General features: G+C 30.8%; 1 protein-coding gene across 1 annotated transcript in view; it reads left to right on the forward strand.

Moving 5' to 3' along the window:
* LOC108972423 (hormone receptor 4) overlaps positions 1 to 6,181 on the forward strand; it is a 37,752-nt gene that overhangs the window by 1,985 nt on the left and 29,586 nt on the right. The window lies entirely within an intron of this gene.

Below are 6,181 nucleotides of genomic sequence, written 5' to 3' on the forward strand. Positions count from 1 at the left end.
AAATTTTCAAAAGTGAAATTTAAAAAAAATTAGTAAATTTTTATTTGGAATTTAATTAAGAAATGAACCGACATTTTTTTTTTTCAACTAAAATTTTAGCAAAAATTTTATAGTACAAATTTACAAACAATATATTCAAACAAATAAGTATAATAAACAACACGGCTCAACAAAAAATTGTACACACCCCCAATTGGCATTGAAAATTTCGGAACAAAACTACAAAAATATGCAAATAAATTGAAGAAGCACTGTGACTGCGACACACATCTTTAAAATTTACCGCATTTGGCAAAATTGGTCGAAATTTTAGCAATAAAATTATGACATCCATAGGTAATTGGCAAAAAATTAACTGATTTTATTTAAAATAATTTATTATTTATTTATTTGACTACTACATGTAACATAAATTAGTTTTGTATAAACCTTTTATATATAAAAATATGCATATTAATTTTTACAGCTAAAAACTATTGAAAAATGTTCAAACACATTTACTGATATAATACTTAAAGTTTCGTGTAATAAGTATGAAAGTTTGAAATGTGTATGAAAGCTTCGCTTAGTTTTTGCTGAGTGAGCCTAATGCTGGTATGATTTTGAAGTGTCTCTGCTACTGAGCTTTCTTCCAAAAGTGAAAGGTTTAATTAAAATTTTAAGCTTTCGAAATTTCTCAGATATAATACTTAAAATTTCCTGTAATATTGTGATAATAATAATAATGAAGGTATGATTTTCTTAAACTTTAAGCTTTCGGAGTTGAATGAAAGCTCTGGTAACCAAGCATTTTCTCTAAAGTGAAAGCTTTTATGAAGTTGTGAAGTTTACAATGTTATGTGAAAACTACATATCCTATTTTAGAGCTTTGGTTTACATTTTCTCTTACTAATTTTTCAATTGACCTGTTAACTTTGGACTTTTGTTATCTTGCATTTTTGTGAAATCAATTTTGCTCATCATTTGTTTATGAAAGCCCAGAAGCAGGGTTTAGTTTACACTTCTGGTATTAATGAAATTTTTCCATATGTTAGTCGTGAAGCTTTTTTAAATGATGTTTTTGTAATTGACACTTTTCAAAGCTTTTCAAAATTTGTGACCCACGTTAAATATCAGAAAAGTTATAGACGATGTATCAAAGACTGAATGTATAAGTATATATATTTTCGCTTCTCTGCTATATAAATTGCTAGAATTGTGTAAACGATTCTACTTTAATTTGTTGTTAAGTTGACTAATGATTTTTACACAGAGCTTTCATGTAAAATGGGTTGAGGGAGCATTTCCATCACTAAAATTTATGCATATGTTTTTCTTACATTAGCAACAACATATAAATTCTTTCAAATTTTTGCAATTGCCTACTTTTCGCCGTCACAAAATATGGTAAAATTTACGGACATTGTTTTCGTCGAGGACGGTTTTGAAATGAACATAACGATATTAGCGTCTAGTGATATTCTGCCCGCTACCGCATGTACAACTGTATGAAGCGTGTATGAGTAAAGATAAGATAGTATAAATCTATGTAAGGACTTTCTGTATATATATATTTTTTTTTTGGCTTGCGTCTAGTTATGAACTACTTTCATTTGAACCAATACAAATTTTTTTCATACTCTTTCTGATTTTTACACATTTTTATTGCCAACTAAGCCGAAACTATTGACTTTAGTGTCAAAAACGTATTAGTCTTTTTTGGTCTAGTTTGTAACTAGTCCACAATTTTAGAAATTATTTACATTATATTAGGTTGTCCAAAAAGTCTTGCGGTGTTTTCGCTAGTTGGCGCTGAGAGCGCATAGTTCTAGTTTTATTCGTCGCATCGGCTCATGCTATACCTTTTTAGAAAGCTCATTTCACGCGCTAACACGTGTTTGATTAATTGTCGTTTATTTTAAGTCGTTCGCGAGTTATAGCGTCGCAAACATGGAGCAAAATAAAGAGAAAATACGGCATATTTTACAGTATTACTACGATAAAGGCAAAAATGCATCTCAAGCCGCCAATAAAATTTGTGCAGTTTATGGACCCGATACAGTTCCCCATTTCCACCGCACAACGATGGTTTCAACGTTTTCKTTCTGGTGTAGAGGTGGTCGAAGATGCGCCACGCTCCGGAAGGCCTGTCGTCGAAAATTGCGATAAAATCGCTGAATTGGTCGAAAGAGACCGGCATAGTAGCAGCCGTAGCATCGGTCAAGAGCTGGGCATGAGTCATCAAAAAAAAAAATTTATGAACAATTGAAAATTCAATAAAAATACCGCAAGAAATACCGCAAGACTTTTTTGACAACTTATTATATATTAATTTGTAGGAAAAATAATTTTCACTCGGAAAAGTGGAAATTTTAAAAATTAGTTTAAACTTTAAACGTATTTATGTATTATTTACATATTTATTGAGAAAGTTGCATAAATGAAAGCAGAATCTGTATACATAGAGCGTCTATATACTACTTAGAGACTGCCGAAATTTGAGCTTCCTCGAAAAAGTGTTCCAATATTGAAGCCATGAATGACGTACTATATTGCAACATTATTCTTTGCTCAAATACTAAATACATACATTTAAATACAAATATACAGCGTAATATACCATCTCATGTATTTATTTTCACACTAAAATTATGTGTCCACAGTGGTATAGTACTCTAAGTTCAACTATAGAGCATGCATGTGTGTATGGATATATTTTTTATATACATAAATATATACTAATGTATATATATACTTTTTTACATAACTAAAAATATGTCTATACGCGTCTTCGCTTGCTATACTGTCTATTAACGCAATAAATATTCCGTACTCATATATTTCTATAGTTGTACATATGTATGTATGTATGTATGCAACTATTCTATTTGTTCTGACGCTGCGCCGTTGCGCGCGTTGTTGTTGCGCACTGAAGTATTTTTAAAATTTGACCTATTTTCATTATCAAGCGCAAGATTATTCTAAACAATAAAAACAACAAATTACGTATATATGCATATACACTTATATAGCTATACGCACACGCCCAACACGCCGCGACTGCTGGCTGTACAAGCGCTATGCCTGTGTCGTCAATGTGAACGCACTGAGCGTCGCGCTGTCGCAGGCCTAAAATGGGGGGCTAACATAAATAATAGAAAAAATATTTTTTTGTTGTTGTACAGCAAAAGCGTTGCAGTTTAGTACGCTTTTTACTCTTTTTTTGGACACATTGCGCGCAGCGCGCCAAGTACAAGCGCTTACGCATATTCGTCTAAATTAACGCGGCAGCGCACGCAGCGCTTTGACATTTATGTTTTGTGTGTATATACCACTGAGCGTGTGTCAATGCAAGAGAGCGCAAGATATTTGTATTGAGAAAATTAGATAGCGCGGTGGCGTATGATTGAGTGGGCAGTAAATTGGTGAACGCCGGGAATTATATTCTTTTGAGACAATATATAGGCACATATCTACAATATTACATATAATATTTATGTATATGTATAGATTTTATTTTATATTAGCAAAGTTCTTAAGTTCAAAAAGTATATACATACATATGTAAGAATTTTCTGAACAGTACAAATAATATAAATTTTTGGCTTGCGACTAGTTATGAACTACATTGGAACCAATACCATTTTTTCGTTTTTTGTTACACTTTTTGATTTTTACACATTTTTAGTGCTAACTCAAAACTGTTGACTTTAGTGTCATAAAAATGCTAGTTGTTTTTGGACTAGTTTATAACTAGTTGACGATTTTAAATTATAATTTGTACAAATATATATTGAAATTTTTTTTAAACCAACTATGGTGACCTTGATTTCAAAAACGTGCTAATTGTTTTTGGACTAGTTATTATCTAGGCGATAATTTCAGCTAGTTTTCTCATTTCATATCTTATTTTGTACAAACATATACTTCTTTTAATTTTTTTAGCTAAAACTGCTGACTTTAGTGTCAAAACGAGCTAATTGTTTTTGGACTAGTTTGTAACTAGTTGACGAATTTAGCTAGTCTTGTCATTTTACATTTTAATTTGTACAAATATATACTGAACTTTTTTTTAAAACCAAGTATGGCAACCTAAATGTACTATTTGTTCTTAGACTAGTTTCTATCTAGTCAATAATTTCAGCTGGTTTTCTCATTTTATATCTTATTTTGTACAAATATATATTTCTTTTAATATTTTTTATATAAAACTGCTTACTTTAGTGTCAAAACGAGCTAGTTGTTTTTGAATAAGTTTGTAACTAGTCGACAATTTCAGCTAGTTTTGTAAATTTACATATGAATTTGTACAAATATGCATATTTTTTAAAAAAAACTTTTACTCAAAATTGCTGATTTTGGTGTCAAAAACGTGCTAATTGTGTTTGGATTAGTTTGTAACTAGTCGACGATTTTAGCTACTTTTATCATTTTATATTTGTATGTATTAATTTATACATATATTAATTTTTTTAAAAATTTTTTTACCAAAACTGGTGATTTTAATTCTAGTTGTTTTTGGACTACAGCAAAAATAATATTCATCAAATGCATGATTTATAAGCATTTATATATGTATGTATGTATGCATATGTACGCATTAGTATATATGTAAGTATACGCATGCAACTAAGTTTAGGCGTAGTCTGCTCGTCTAATTTAAGGAAATTGTGAAAAATAAGATTTTGATTTATGCACCAAAAATAGATGCGCTCAGTTTTGAATACATATCTACATGCATATAAATATCTGTGTATCTGCTAATGTGCGCCGTGTGCGCTTGTGTATCACCCAACTTCTATGCACGCATTGTGGCGTTTATTTGTTCTTGCTATTTCAATTATTTTCAATATTTTGGTGACTGTTGTTATTGTTTTTGTGTGCGCCTTTGCTCCGAAAAGTGTGTCAACGTTGAATTAACATTTCTATTTTCTGAGTTTTTTCTCAATTTTATATTTTTGGCAGAAAAGATACCACACACAGACAAGTAGATTTGAGTGTGTAAGCAAATGTACTTACATATGTTTGTATTTATGTACCTACATTTTTTATACCCTGAAGAGGGTATATTAAGCCACGAAGTTTTTAACACAAAGAAGGAAGTGTCGGAGGCCCAGTAAAGTGCATACATATATAAATGGTCAGTATGTTGAGCTGAGTCGATTTAGCTATGTCCGTCTGTCTGTATATGTATATACGAACTAGTTCCTCAGTTTTGAAGTTATTGTTTTGAAATTTTGCAAACGATCGGAACCAAGTTCTTGTATGGAAAACTTTCACATTTAACAAGATATATTCACCAAATTTGTTGTAGATTATTTTCTAAGGCAACAATGTAATTTCCGAAGAAATTGTTCATATCGGTTAACTATAGCATATAGCTGCCATACAAACTGAACGATCGGAACCAAGTTCTTGTATGGAAAACTTTCACATTTGACGATATATCTTCTCGAAATTTGGTATGAGTTATTGGTTATAGAAATAATGTAATATCGAAAGAAATTATTCAGATCGGCTCACTATAGCATATAGCTGCTATGCAAACCGAACGACTAACGCTTTCTTTCACTTTTTTGCTACTTATTAGTTATTATTTCTGACTTTTCTCTTTTATGTTTCTATTTCATCAACTTTTTTCTGTGCTTGTCTTTACCAACTTTGCTGAAGAGGCTTTGTTGATGTTGTTGCATTTGTTGTTGGCCAAAAAATTTCTACTCATTCATCAAATTTGAATTTCTTTAATTGTCCATATGTATGTGTCATAAGCGCAAGCGCACACATAACACTATATAAAAACAACTATGTATGTAAATAGATGGATATATATACATATGTTTCTGTATATAGGTTCATATATGTTTGCATATTTGTCAGCTTTTGAAGTGTTTGTACAATTGTTAATTGTCTGTATGTTTGCTTGTAACATTTTGTGCAGTCCAAAATTTTTTTCCCTTTGTTTTTGTTACTTTCTGTTATTATACACACATACACACGTATGCAAGTTTTTGTCCATTTTCGCTTAAGTTAATTTCAGGCGGCATATTGGGAAAGTTTCTTTAAATAAAAATTAAAATTTTCCTGACAAGTTCATTCACCTCTTTATGCTTTGTTAATTCAGAGCTGAGCTTGAAAAATTGAAATTTATGCATACACCTAGGCATAGGACTGTATGTATGTATGTATATGTATACATGTTTGT

This window comes from Bactrocera latifrons, unplaced genomic scaffold (assembly GCF_001853355.1).
Source record: "Bactrocera latifrons isolate USDA-ARS-PBARC rearing strain unplaced genomic scaffold, ASM185335v1 scaffold_4, whole genome shotgun sequence".
In the NCBI taxonomy this organism is placed as follows: Eukaryota; Metazoa; Arthropoda; class Insecta; order Diptera; family Tephritidae; genus Bactrocera; species Bactrocera latifrons.